At 46.5% G+C, this 14,945-nt stretch overlaps 1 long non-coding RNA gene across 1 annotated transcript; it reads right to left on the bottom strand.

Annotated features, from left to right (window-relative positions):
- Positions 1–437: 437 nt before the first annotated feature.
- Positions 438–11,436, bottom strand: LOC147995840 (uncharacterized). Its single transcript, XR_015684044.1, has 2 exons — positions 11,317–11,436; positions 438–581 (listed from the first exon to the last, which is right to left on the bottom strand). It is a non-coding gene; the product is annotated as an uncharacterized LOC147995840 (long non-coding RNA).
- Between the last annotated feature and the right edge of the window lie 3,509 nt (positions 11,437–14,945).

Genomic DNA, 14,945 nt, shown 5'->3' with positions numbered 1-14,945 from the left:
GCCTCCTTTAAAGCCCAGGTGACCTATAGACCACGCCCCTCTTCCGCTGAGCCAGCAGCAGCCTCCTTTAAAGCCCAGGTGACCTGTAGACCACGCCCCTCTTCCTCTGAGCCAGCAGCAGCCTCCTTTAAAGCCCAGGTGACCTGTAGACCACGCCCCTCTTCCGCTGAGCCAGCAGCAGCCTCCTTTAAAGCCCAGGTGACCTGTAGACCACGCCCCTCTTCCTCTGAGCCAGCAGCAGCCTCCTTTAAAGCCCAGGTGACCTGTAGACCACGCCCCTCTTCCGCTGAGCCAGCAGCAGCCTCCTTTAAAGCCCAGGTGATCTATAGACCCACGCACTTAGGTTTGTAAGGAAAGCAACTCCTTAAGAACCTCGCATGGTTCCACTTCAGTTTACCTCTGAGACTCTCGGCCCACACCGTAGTTAGACCGGTTGGTGAAATTTTTCTTCTCATTTATTGTTGCTTCCAGCCTCTTATCCCGCGTGTACTTTTCCAGTGGGAACTGCGGCTGAGCGCCATCAGGTTGCGGCTCTAGGGGAATTGTGACAGAGATGGCTGGGAAGCTTCCAAAACTGTTCCCTTCAAGAAGAAAGAAGAGATGAGTCGGGAGTTGAGCTTCCACTTGGGAAGGTGAAGGAGGGACAGGGCAAGGAGGGGAACACAGTTACTTCATCTACCGAGTCCACAGTCCTGATGACTGTGAGCCCGTCTCCCCAACTTCCAGTCCTAGCTCTGAAGCTCAGGGCTGACCCTCAGGATCCCCACACTTCTCCCAGCTGGAATCCAGCGTGGACAGGGGACTGTTCTCCTAATCCCAAGGAGGCATGCAGACTCTGGAGCAATCTGACTCATGATGGTCGCAGAGACCTACTTCCTTCTGTCCTTCCACAGGGGATACTGCTTAGCAGTGAGGGTGGGAGGGGCTTCCAGGGTTTGCTCCTAGATGCTCCGAGGAACTGTGCTGCCCAGTGACTGTGAAGGCCGTTAGAAAGGTACCAGGACTGAGAGTCCTCCAGTCAACCCCTAAGTCACCTCGGGCACATAAGTGGTTCTGCTATTTTCTTCCTTGCTTCCCCAAGAGGATTTTAGACTCTAATTATCTTTAAAGTTCACTTCACCTAAGACCTCATCAGATGTTCGGTACAAATTCTATATTGTTTCTGCACATGGCCCCCACCCCTGCCATTTCCGAATCCACAATTCTAGGATGGGAGCTGAGGAAGCTACGGGTTCCTTAGAACCACAGGGATTGTTTTATCTTTAGAGTCTCATCGTGTAGGCAAGGCTAGACTCTAACTCATGAGCCTCCCACATCCAGGTGCTGGGACTAGGGCTGTCAACAAAGAGGCTGGGCAAGGCTGGTATCAATTGCTCCTAGGCTACCCCATGACAATGAGCCTTCAAGTAAAAATACATGCTGGGTGCCACAGGCCACAGAGGGCCACCCTAACGTGAGGGTTGCTTTTAATGTGATAATGAGGAACGGTTGTCTCTTTACTGACTATCATTTTCTCTTTTAAATTCTTCCAAATAAAATCATTTTAAGTTGGTTGTCCACACATGTATGTTTGCATGCATGCATGTGTATGTGTGTGTATGTATACATGCATGCATGTGTATTGTGTGTATATGTATGCATGCATACATGTGTATGTGTGTGTTTGAGTGCATGCATGTGCATGTATGTGTGTATGATTGGATGTATGTGTATGTATGTGTATGTACATATACATGTATGAGTGCATGCACGTGTAGGCGTATGTATAGGCATATATATGTATTTATAGGTATATACATATATATGTGCCCACATGCGTAAGTGTGTATGTATTTATATATGTATATATGTATGTGTTCATGCATGAATATGTGTGTGTATATGTGTGTGTATTTGTGTATGTGTGTATGTATGTATGTATCCTGTGTTCATGTATGAATATGTGTGTATGTATGTATATGTATATATGTATGTGTTCATGCATGAATATGTGTGTGTATATATGTGTGTGTATGTGTATATGTATCCATGTGTTCATGTATGAATATGTGTGTATGTATGTGTGTATGCATGTATATATGTATATATGTATGTATGTATCCATGTGCCACAGTATGAGACCATAAGGAAACATGCAGGAGTCAGTTCTCTCCTTCTACCACTGTAGGTCTTGAGAACTGAACTCAGGTCATCAGGCTTGGGGCCAAGCTCCTTTACCTACTGAGCCATCTTGCCTGCCTCTCCTATTGCTTTTTTTTTTTTTTTTTATTAACTTGAGTATTTCTTATATACATTTCGAGTGTTATTCCCTTTCCCAGTTTCCGGGCAAACATCCCCCTCCCCCCTCCCCTTTCTTATCGGTGTTCCCCTCCCCACCCTCCCCCCATTGTCCCCCTCCCCCCAACAGTCTAGTTCACTGGGGGTTCAGTCTTAGCAGGACCCAGGGCTTCCCCTTCCACTGGTGCTCTTACTAGGATATTCATTGCTACCTATGAGGTCAGAGTCCAGGGTCAGTCCATGTATAGTCTTTAGGTAGTGGCTTAGTCCCTGGAAGCTCTGGTTCCTATTGCTTTCTTAATGAGAACATGAAGTCTGAGACAGACAGAAGAAGGTCCAAGTGCAAGGCGTCTCTCTGTCTTGTGAAGCGAGCACATCGCACCAGCTTGGACTGTTCCTAGCTGCTTTATTGATTCTTTTTACATCTCATGAGCAATCAAATTATCACCCGTTCACTTAAAACAGAGGAAGCCATGCTGCATGCATTGGGTGGACTCCAGAAGGACTGGGCTATCTTCTTCACTCAGTACACGGGGGTCTGTGACTCCTCGGTTCTAACAGTCCCACAATCCCAGCATCATTCAGTCTCGGGTCAGACCCTGACTGTGGCTGGGAGTGTAGGTCACTGGCAGTGCCCTTGCCAACCTATCATGTTCAAAACTCTGGCTTAGAACAACCCACTCATATGAAAATTGAACTTACTTCATCTTTTCATCTAAACTTCATTAAAACCACAGAGTCTGAGATGTGTCTGATGGAGAGTCTGCTGTAGTGCAGTCAACAAAAGCCACTGGGTGTTGGTGGAGTCGCTGGCAGGAGGGAGGACCGGCTGCGTGGCGCAGATAGGAAGACTCAAAAGAACTTCTCGCTTCTCTCCCCTGCCTGCTCCGTGACTGACAGGACAAGGGAGGAGCAGGCTTGTTAACAGGCCCCGGTCCTCAGTTCTGGAGCGCAGGGTGACAGAAGGCCCTGTGATGAGAGCCAGCCTCCCTGCTTCTGATGTGCAGAAGTTGCCGCTAATGGCATAGGCGCCTCATAAAGCTCCGAGGAAGCCGAGGAAGGCAGCCGACCTTCCAGTGACTATGGCTGACATGCTCAGCAGCCTGCTAATTCTTAGCCTCTACCCTGGATCCCTCAAGGAATCCTGAAGATGCCTTTTGTGCAAGAGGCCCAAAGAGGACAGACCTAGAACCCCTGGGATTGCAGAATGACGTTCGGTGCCTTGATACCCTCCTCAACCTTGTCTTGCTGCTTATGTGGGCTCTGTGCTCTGCAAACCTTGAAAACAAATGTCCGGTTCCCATCACCATAGGGACACCAAGAATAGCAGTGAACCTGGGCCCTTGGAAGACGATGACAAAGATTCTAGGCTATGCCCCACTCAGAGGCTCTTACTATTGATGCCACAGACTTGTGCCCATGTGGGTGCCTTTGTGTGCACTTGTGTGTTTTAAGACATCTGTGTGGTCCTGTGTGTTTCCCTTTAAGGAACAAAACTGAGCTCACGCCACTTTGTAACAACCTTTTCCCATTAACCTACCATGAATACATTTCTTTATGTTGTTTGGGAGCATTAAAAAAATCTACCACAGAACCATGGTTTTGCCCATGAACCCTCTGAACACCCCTGACCCCCAAATACACATGCATTGCTAACAAATAAGAAGATCTACAGTGCTGTCCTGGAGCATCCAAGCCAGAAACTGATACACATGTATAGCTGGTCATTGCTACTTTGTAGGTTATTCTCTTTCCCACCCTGTATCCCCCAGTTTCATCTCCTATCTCTAGATAGGAGAGAAGGAAGAGTAGAGGGGGGAGAGAGAGAGAGAGAAATAGAAACCTTTGAATCTAATTCCTTTCTTCTTGTTTCTTCTTTGTTTGTAGCTGATATTTTGCTACTTTGTGGGTTCTTTTTCCCACCCTTTATCCCCCTGATTTTGGCCCCTATCTTGAGAGAGAGAGAGAGAGAGAGAGAGAGAGAGAGAGAGAGAGAGAGGATCTGAATCTAATTTCTTTCTACTTGCTTCTTTTTTGAACATAGCTACTAATAAACCACAACCAGCCCCCCTGAAGGACCATTTGCCACCAATCCCCCTTTCTGAGCCCCAGTCTTTGTATAGCATCTAAAATGCTCCCAGAATTCCAAACATCACAATCCAAAAACTATCTGCAGCTGGCAAAACCACTCCTTTGCTAGAGCATGAAACCAACCACAGTCAGCTGCTGTCTGAAGCAGCCCCATATATGCCACACTTGGGGTTAAAATGAAAACATATCCTTGTAATATCCCTGTGTTTTTAAAGAGACCAAAATTCTAGAATTCTCGTTATACAAGTGCATTGGTTCTCGAACTCCACTGGGTTTCAACAGTTATCTCAACAGTGTCCCTTGTAGCAAAAGGTTATGCATTAGAATCACCTTCTTTATTTGGACATTATGGGACTCAGATGCTTCCTCAGTCCCCCCAGCCACCTCTAGTGACCTTGACTTTCTGTGGGTGTGTGGTCATATGTGAAGCCACATAGGACAAGCACATGTGAGTCTCAGAGTTGGTGTTAGGAGATGTCTTAGTCAGGGCTCCTATTCCTGCACAAACATTATTCAGCTTACACTTCCACATTGCTGTTCATCACCAAAGGAAGTCAGGACAGGAACTCAAGAGGGTCAGGAAGCAGGAGCAGATGCAAAGGCCATGGAGAGATGTTACTTACTGGCTTGCTCAGCTTGCTCTCTTATAGAACCCAAGACTACCAGCCCAGGGTTGGCAGCACCCACAATGGGCTGTGTTCCCCGCCCCCTTGATCACTAATGAGAAAATGCCTTCCAGCTGGGTCTCATGGAGGAATTTCCTCAAGGGAGGCTCCTCTCTCTGTGATAACTCCAGCTAGTATCAGGTTGACACACAAAACCAGCCAGTACAGTTTTCCTCAATCCATCCCTTGTATCCTTGGATTCCTCACTGGACTTAGCTCACTTATTCGGATCCGCCACCTCTGTCCTTACTGCTAGCACACACTGCTCTGCCTGGCTCCATGGAGGTGCTGGGATCTGAACTTAGGTCCCACGCTTGGGTGGCTTCTAGCTTACCAACTGAGCGTCTCCCATTCCTGGCTTTGGCTTCTCTGAGGATAACAGGCCAGGTGCTTACTTTGTCCTGTGCCCCTCACTTTGGGTTCGTTTTGCGACTTTTCACGATTGGATTCCAGCTAGGCATCTTTGCCAGAGACTTAACCGAAGTGCAGCTGCTTTCGGCCTTGCGAGAGGCTCGCATGATTTAAACTTGTCCCCATTCCTTGTGATACAGTTCTGATCGTCAAGGTGGAGGCTTGTCTACGGCTGTTGGTCACCGCCCCGCATCCCACTTTGAAATTAAAATACATCTTGTGGAAGGTCTGTGGGGCTACTCGAATGTCTCATTCTCCACCAGACTGGGCAGTCATTTGCCTCTTTATATGTGTGTCTCCTGGTGTCTGAGTGTGTTCATTGAATATAATCCATTGCTATCATTACTTGCTCAAAACTCCAGATTGTCCCGGGATGGCTGGAAGAGCCTTTTAGTTCAGGTTCAATTATGAAATACACTTCCATCCCTGAGCATGCTCTGAGCAGGGAAAGATGTCCTACAACCAGCTCGTACAGAGCCTTTCTGCAGGGCACTCCAGTCCACCATCTTGGGAATTGGCTCTGTCAAGTGAAGACCTGGGAGACAGGTGTGCTCCATGCTCCTTGCTCCTTGCTCCTCGCATAGGTGCTGTGCGAGCTCTCCATGGACAATCAAGGGAGAACAATGATGTCTAATCACACCCACATCCACCCGTCCATCTCTCCATCCAAACTGGATTTACCCCGATGCCCTCCAATTCCAGCCCCTCTTCAGTTCTAAATGTGAGTCCTGATGACACTGTGAGGTCCTTGCCTGGCTTCATCACTCCCAGGGTCTTTTCTCTCCAGTCACAACCCACGTTTCTATGCTACCAGTGTTGAGTGGCTTCCTTGCCTGCAAGATACAGCCTTGGCTTTGGGTTTCTTCCTCCATGCAAACACTCTTTTCACTGTTGGCTCCAGCGTCACAGGGGAATGTCCTGTTCTAGTGGATTCCTGGTTAACTTATGTAGGTACCAACAATGCAGTGTGCCGTTGCACACATACACATACACACACACACACACACAGACACATATGTTGTACACATATACATGCGTACACACATGAGCATACAAGCACACACACATGCTAACACACGAGCACACAAGCACACACACATGTACACACCACATCCCCACCTCCAACCCTATATGCTCGCCTTGTGTATGTGCTCTGTGTGGCTTTATTATCTGATTTACCTGGAGATGTGCTCTTCCCTGGTGGGTTCCATCTTTTAAACATGGTCTTCATCATTAGGCAGCTTTCTCTCCCTCATCAACACAAGCCGTGACACAGTAGGGTCTAGGTTAGTTAGGGATCGCCCCAGGAACAGAACCAATAGAAGGCAGACCTCTGAAAGGACTTACTCTAGATCGGTGGTTCTCAACTTGTGTGGGTCCTGACCCCCTTTATGGGCCACATATCAGGGATCCTTCATATCAGATATTTACATTATGATTCATAACAGAGGCAAAAATGCAATTATGAAGGAGCAAAGAGATAATTTTATGGCCAGGGCTCACTGTAACATGAGGGACTGTACTAAAGGGTGAGAACCATGGATCTAGATCTTGGAAGCTGAGAAGTCCAGTGATATGCTTCTGCGTTTGAACTGGAGCCCGGGAAACCACTGGGAAGGTAGAAGGTGGCAAGATACAGATGGGATGGGGCAGAGTCTCACCTGAGTCTTCAGGCTTGAGGACCAGGACACAGGTGACAGAACAGGGAGGGAGGGCAACGGGACTCCGAGTGGGCAGCAGGACACAGGTGGAGGACAGTGGGACTCAGGAAGGGCACGGGACACAGAGGGAGGGCAGTGGGACACAGGGCAGCAGGAGATCCACATTCTGCTCAGCAGCCAGCACAGAGTGAATCCAATCTTTCTCCATTCCCTCTCCCTGTCCAGGACCTCCAGGGCTTGCATGCTGCCTGGGAGGGGCCATCTGCTTTACTTAGCTCACCAATCCAGAGACCCATCTCTTCCAGAAACGCCCTAGAGGCACGCCCAATGCTAATGTGAAGCCAGAGAGCTGGGTATCCTGTGTCTTTCTCAAGTTTATTCAGACTACAAAGCAACCTACAAGCTCTGTCTGAAGGAAGGGATTCTAAAGCAGTTAGTCCTGTGTCCGGATTCCTGTTCTTACCACCAGGCAGCTCTTCCAGTGAGGTGGCACCTTTAGCACCATAGGAGGATTTAACCCTTCTTGAGGAACTCATTCATGCCATCCACTAATCCATCAGGTGCTCTCCCAGGCACACAGGTAGGTCACATGACAAGAACATGGGTCCACATCATGTCAGTAAAACAGGAGCAGAAGCCATCTGTGCCTCTCCCAGGAAAACATGGGGGCAGGGAGCAATTTACCTTGTTCCATCCTCTTTCTCTGGAGACCGTGGAAAACACACACTGACATTTTGATAAACATACCCCAATGCTGACTCGTGTTGACTCTCCGTTGTGAGCCAAAATGCACACTTGATGCGCCCAGCTTAGAGACCTCTATTTTGTTACTGCTACTTCTGGTGTGTGTCCATGTCTTATCTCATCTAGGTGACACAAGACCTCAAATGTGACATTGTTTCAGAGTAACACTTGATCTTGGCCCATAAGGAATGCCTTGCCGATGAGCAGAGTAGCTCAGACTGTGGCCTTTCTAGGAGAGATGAGCAAAAGACCAAGTATGAACTGGTTATTAATTTTCTTCAGAAACATAAGGAATTCAACCACATGTTGCTATGACATCCTACACGACATATATACTAAGAGCTGTGTTCCATGCAGCTGGTGACAGGCTATGTGACTTGTCAAACCTCATTCTCTTCTTTATATTTCCGTGATGGTCAAAACAAGGAAGGAATATCAGTTCATTAATTCCTCCTTTGATGGGTGGCCTGTGGCTCTTCGTCAGCTTTGTCTCATTGCTGTGACTTGGTGGTCAATGCTTGAACCCTTCCTTGTTCACATGACTTGGACAAGGACAAAGGTCTCACCTCCAGACGCTAACTTACCAGATCAGTTCCTCTGGGTAGATAGATTAACCTACTTCACCTGTGTGGTCTGGGGTCAAGGTCTCACACTAGGCATCAGTCAAGCTATCAGCCAAAGCCATGGTTTTGTCTGAAGTCTCTGTTGAAGAATCAATTTTCAAGCCTGTGTGGTCAGTGACTGAATTCATCACCTTGACATACACCCGTGAACCGGAAGTCTCAGTGCTTCCCGAGTGGTTCACATGGAGTTGGCTGTCCCACAGCAGAATGCTTGGTCAACATGTGCCAGCCAAAGTGGCAAGTCAAGTGCTAGGTGATCACTATTATTATTCTTTTATCCTATTCTAGTCATGAGAAATGAGTTATGTGGTCCAGCTGTGACTAGGTGGATGCTAACACACAAGAGAATGTAAAGATCTGGGGGAGGAGGCTTTATAGAGGGAAGTTCACTGATGAATAAAATAAACTAAGAAAGACAACCATCATAGGCAAATATACACACAAGGCAAATGGTCACAAGAGAATCCTCATGGATCCAAGAGTGATAGCAATTGTACTTAAAAAAAAAAAAAAAAAAGGACCCAGAGTTACCTAGTACTACAACTACCCAGAGTTACCCAGAGTTACCTTGTACTCTGACTGAGTCATTAGGGGTAATAAAAGATGCCTTATACATTAGAAGGATGAGTTTGGACAAACCTACATGTTACAACTAATGACATTTCACGGATCAGGACCCTCACTCAGGAATAGAGATCAGAAGAAGTGATTTTATCAAGTCCCTGGCAAGGAAGAGATTGGATTTGTAGGTTGTGAATGAACCATGAATTTCTAGTAAGTTCTTGCTGATGCAAGTTTGCTTTTCTTTTCTTTTCTTTTCTCTTCTGTTCTGTTGTTGTTGTCGTTGTCGTCGTCTTGTCGTCGTCCTTCTTCTTCTTCTTCTTCTTCTTCTTCTTCTTCTTCTTCTTCTTCTTCTTCTTCTTCTTCTTCTCTCTCTCTCTCTCTCTCTCTCTCTCTCTCCCTTTCTCTTTTTCAGACAAGTATTACATTCTAGTTCAAGTTGGCCTGGAACTCACTATCTAGCCTGCACAACCTTAACTTTGTGGCTACTTTCCTGCCTCTGCCTCCCAAGCACTGTGATTCCAGGTATGAGCCACCATGTCCCCGATGGTCTTCTTGTTCAGATAGAAGCTGAACTGTAAGTGTGAATGCACAAACTGCCCAGTGTCACAGAGAAGAAGAAAGGAGGTGCTGTCAAATGCTGGGAAGGCCAGGTATCTGAGGACTGGCTGAGCTTGGGGGAAGGGCAACCCTCCCTCACCCCCAGAAGATTCACTTTGCCCCATTGGCATGGATCCTTAGCTTCCATTGTGGAAATGGAATCTTCCAATGGAGCTAAGAAAACAGGATGTGGAGAGAAGATTGTAGGTGGTCGACATGCACAAGGAAGTAAGTAGATAATGGGAAATGGGGCATTATCACTGTGGTTATCTTTCCTTCCATTAAAGAACTAGCCTTTGCTTATTATCTACTGGAGGAGTCAGAGTAGAGATGAACAAGGCCAGACTGAAAGAAGGCAAGAGTGATCAAAGGAGATAAAGGAAGAATCTTCAGACACTGATAATCCAGGGTCCAGGACAAGAATTGGCAAGGAGCTGTGCAAGTGTGTATGTGTACATACACATTTGGAAGTGCATGTATTTGTGCACATAAAAGCATGCGTGTAAGCACCTAGAGGAACCATTTGGTTAAGTTGTTGGCACCCATTGTAGTCCATTGGAATTACAGTGTGGGGTTCATGGCAGGGTCATCTGTAAGGGCTGTGGAGTGTGACTTTGCATCTCTCCCCCGTCTCTGCCCATCATTAGCTGCACTGTGTCCCAGACAGCAGGTGGCAAGTGAGGTAAGGAGAGTCCTTCTGTTTGCTTCTCCAGCCTCCAGTGTTTGCACAGCCCTGCGCTGACTTTTGGCCCCTCCTCCTCTGGAAGATGGAAGTCATACATTTTTAATTGGAGTTTTTCTGCCAAAGAGCAAACTGGCTTGCTGCCCAACTTATGGGTGAAGATGTTGAGAGAAACCCTCACCTTCTGTCCTGCTGGCAGCTAATGAAAACAAACGCCTTTCTTCTTCTCCAGCTGCTTTCACTCTATTTAAAGCACCACTAGGCTCCTTAACTTGTATCAAGCCAAGGGACCCAGATCTGGCTTAGGATTTTGTCTTCCTCTGGCTGTGGAATCTCAGATTGTCAAGTTTCTTACCTCTTTGTTTTCCACCTCTGGTCTCCTGCAAGTTAAACTGAAAGTGGTGTGTGTGTGTGTGTGTGTGTGTGTGTGTGTGTGTGTGTTTGTGTGTGTGTGTGTGTGTGTCTGTGCGTATGTATATGAGTGTGTATGTGTGTGTATATGTGTCTGTGTGTGTATATGTATATGTATGCCTGTGTGTATATGTATGTGCGTACCTGTGTATGTCTGTGTATGTGTGTATGTATATGAGTGTGTGTATGTGTATATGTATGTGTGTATATGTGTATATCTGTATGTGTGTTTGTGTATGTGTCTGTGTGTATGTATATGAATGTGTGTATGTGTGTGTATATGTTTCTGTGTGTGTGTGTGTGTGTGTGTATGTCTGTGTGTGTCTGTATGTGTGTGTGTGGGGTGGTCTAGCTCCCCCCAAGCAGTATGTCTCCACTTAATATCACAGTCGGAAGGCTGGGCTTGAAGGGTTCAGTGTGTTGGGTGTATGCTATACAATCAGAAACACCAGAGTTCAAAAGTCTGAGGGCAGTACCATAGCACAGCAAGGTGCTTACTACCAAAAGCCTGAAGACCTGAGTTCAAGCCCCAGGTTCCACATGGAAGGGGGAGAAAGGGGACTCAAAAAAAAAAAACCATGCATAGGTACCTGTAGGTGTCGTCTCCGTCTCCGTCCCGCAGAAAGGAGCGACACCACGACGTTCTTCTCAAAGCAGTTTATTCAGGAACCTTTTTTTCTGCATGCAAGCAGATCTCTCTTTTCTTCCTTTCCTCTTCCCAGCCCCCGAGCACACTCCCTTATATCCTCCCTCAACTCCGCCTCCTCCGTCCAGACTGCATAATCTCAGTTCATAGGTCCACGTCACATGGCCTGATCTTGCGTCATGGTGCGCCTGCGCAGCTCTCACAATGGTTGTGGCTAGTTTCAGGTGTGTGAGGAAGTCAGGTGCTAGTCATGAGACTTAGCTGCAGTCCCGGGCGCCATCTTGGGACTGCCGCCACACCCGCTCCCCACATGTAGGGAGAGCACTGTGGCTTGTTGGCTGGCCACTAGGAAAATTCCAGGATCAGTCAGACACCCTATCTCTAAGAAATCAGGCAGAGAGCCAAGAAACAGGACACCCAACATCCTCCTCGGAGCTCTGTGAGTGTACTCCCTCATATCCATATACAGCAGAATGCACACACATGGGTTTGACGTGCATGTGTGTCAGCGTACACATTTGGAAGGACTGTGGTATAGCTCCACCAGAGTGATAAGCCAGCATCATTTAAAGGCATGGCTGATAACATTTATTTCTAATTCTTTAAAGCCATCTTTAAAAGGTAATAGAGCCTGTGTTCTGCGCAACATCCCCACAGGGACAATCTCCCTTTGGCTCTGCTCAGTAATTCAATTGTGATAGGAAGGTTGTGCAGTCATAGCAAAAGAGAGACGGGAAGACAAAAAAAAAAAAAAAAAAAAAAAAGCAGAAAAGAGGGAGAAAGCCTTCAGCAGCCGTCATCTATCTTGTGGAAAATGAAAAGTGCTTACCCGTGCCCAGATAGTAAATCCTGCCTGCTTTATTAAATAAATGTAGTATTTCACTCAAGAAAGGAGACCTTTGGAATGCTTGGAAAAGCTCGCTGGCTTTGAAATGGAATAAAGATTGATTTATGGGGAAGTTCTCCTGTGTGTCTGTTTTTCTTCTCTCTGACACATAGAATGGTAACCGAGACACAGAATTCATTTTAAAAGACCAAGAGAAAGAGTTGGGTATTGGAAATTTGGTTGTTTTATTTATCTTACTTTAAAAAAGAATTCCGAGAGACGACTGGTTAGGCAGGACTGTTCGTGCTAAGTGCGATTCACCATATATGGCCAGTGAGTGCGCAGCTTGGCTTTAAGCCGGTCACACAGCTGTGGGTCAAAAACCCTAGTAGCTCTTTTTCTGTAATTAAGGTTCATGCTTTTGCTTTTGACTTCCTGTGTTTTGCTTTCTTGCTTTAAAACAAAGGCAATCGCCTTCATTAGATAGGGTCACTTCAAATGCAGGTGATGGGAAGTTTCATTAACAAAGAAGTTGGTCAAAGAACCAAAACCACTGGCCTCAGGCCCAGCAGGACCCAGGAGCTTATGTGACACAGCAGGACTCCTACATCGTCTCCTGGCTCTCATCAAATATTCCACAGGGTTGTCCTCCTCAGATGGATTCTTCTGGAACTCTTCTTGAATGACTGGGGAAATTTATCTTCTAGGTTTTCATAATTTTGGTTTGTAAGGCACTGTTCTCACCTTCTCTCTCAGAAAACAGTGCAAGGCTCTTGGAGGTGGATGGGGCACAGACAAAGGTAGTTGAATTCACCCCGATGGTTAAGCGATAAGTCAGGGATTGTAACACAATCTAACTACCACTCTGTGGACTCTGATAGGAATCAATCGTTTTTACTTGATTTAATTTTTTGAAAACCTCACACTTAATATTCCCTATCTCTCCATCTTCCTACACTCCTATCTCTCTCAATTTCATGTTTTTTTTAAATAAACCACTAAGTCTAATTAGTGATGTTCATATACACACACATGTGTGGGGTTATCCACCAGGGCATGGGCAACCTACCAAAGGCTACTCCCACCAAGAAAAGTGACTCTCCCTCATTCAGGAGCCATTTTGGTCCCCTTTTCATAGGGGATTTTAAAAATCTCTATGCATTTATAATTTTAAATGAGAAATATAAATACAAGTGTATCCAACATGCATGGATAACCCAGCTCACACATATGAGTGCCCACACACAAAGCTGACACTCAGTCTGTTTTGGGCATGGGAACAGTTGTGGGGACAGGCTTGGTCTTTCCTCTCCCACCTATCCATTACTGTTGTGTGTGAGTTCTGAACTGTTCTGAAGTCCTTGGAATTTGAGAGAGGGCAGAAAGAGAGAGGAGATGGAGACCAAAGGCCTGCTGCCCTGGAGTAAGAAGGTACCCATGTGGAAGAGGTTGGAAGACTCAGAAATGTTGGTCTTGAGCAGGGGGTCAAGAATGGGTAGGCGGAGAATATTACAGGTGCAACTACTTTGGAAATTAGCCCAAAGATGCCTCATGACCCAGCTCCATGACACCTGGGGGAGACTCAAAGGAATCTAAGTTGGTATTAGCACATAAATTCCTGCATACCGTGTTTACCACAGCACTGTCCACAGAAGCCAAGGCATGGGATCAGCCTGGATGTCCATTAGCAGATGTATCCTCACAATGGCAGTGTGTCTGTACAATGGCAGTGTGTCCACACACACTGGCCGTGTGTCCACCCAAGGGCAGTGTGCCCACATAATGATAGTGTGTCGTGTCTGCACAATGTAATCCAGGCAGCAGTAGAGTGAGATTATGTCATTTACAGGAAAATGAGACAATCTGGCAATCATCCCAAGGACAAAATTTGCATACATAGTTACATACTCAAGTATAAAGACATGTGCATACAAATGCACACAAATGCATATATACACACATGTACACACACAGATATGTAGTACAAGAACAGAAGGTGTCTCTGTGGGAAGAATAGGGAGAGTGAGTGGACAGAAGTTAGTGGGGAGTGAATATGATCAACGATGATGCAATTGAACAAAACTGTCATATAAAGCCCACCACTTGTCCCAATAACCAGAGATCTCAGTCAGTCCCTGTGGCTTTTAGGGAGCTCTTCCTTTGATTTGGGGTTCTACACACACCCAGCCACATGGTTGACTCCCTGAGTCAGGAACAGAGAACCCCAACTTAGGTTTGCCACTTGAATTTGTAAAGAGGTAATCGTTTGCTCTTCTGTTGCTTTGAGAAAATGCCAAGCAACTCACAGGAAAGGGAGCACCTCCCAGGGATGCACCTCCTAAAGGCTCCATAACTTCCCCAAATGGCACCACCAACTGGGGACCAAGAATTCAAATAGATGAGCCTGTCGGGGACATTCTCATTCTCCCACAAGAAGATGTTTCATTAGATCAGAGATGCCCCACTCTGACATTTTGGTGTGATACTGTTATCTAATTCTCCTGTGTGTGTGTGTGTGTGTGTGTGTGTGTGTGTGTGTGTGTGTGTGTGTATTTGTGTAGTTGTCTTGATTAGTAACTAACACAGGAGCTGACATAGGAGGGCCCACCCACAGTGGGCGGCACCATTCCTAGGCAGGCTGTAGGAAAAAACCAACTGAGCAGGAGCCTGGCAGTGAGCCAGAGGGCAAGTCAAGAAGTGACCACTATGACTTCTGCTCCAAGTTCCTACTTATGCTCCTGCCTTGA

Source organism: Rattus norvegicus, chromosome 3 (assembly GCF_021556685.1).
Source record: "Rattus norvegicus strain SHRSP/BbbUtx chromosome 3, alternate assembly SHRSP_T2T, whole genome shotgun sequence".
Classification (NCBI taxonomy): Eukaryota; Metazoa; Chordata; class Mammalia; order Rodentia; family Muridae; genus Rattus; species Rattus norvegicus.
Note: the sequence above shows the minus strand (reverse complement) of the source record. Positions and strands in the feature narration are given on the sequence as shown.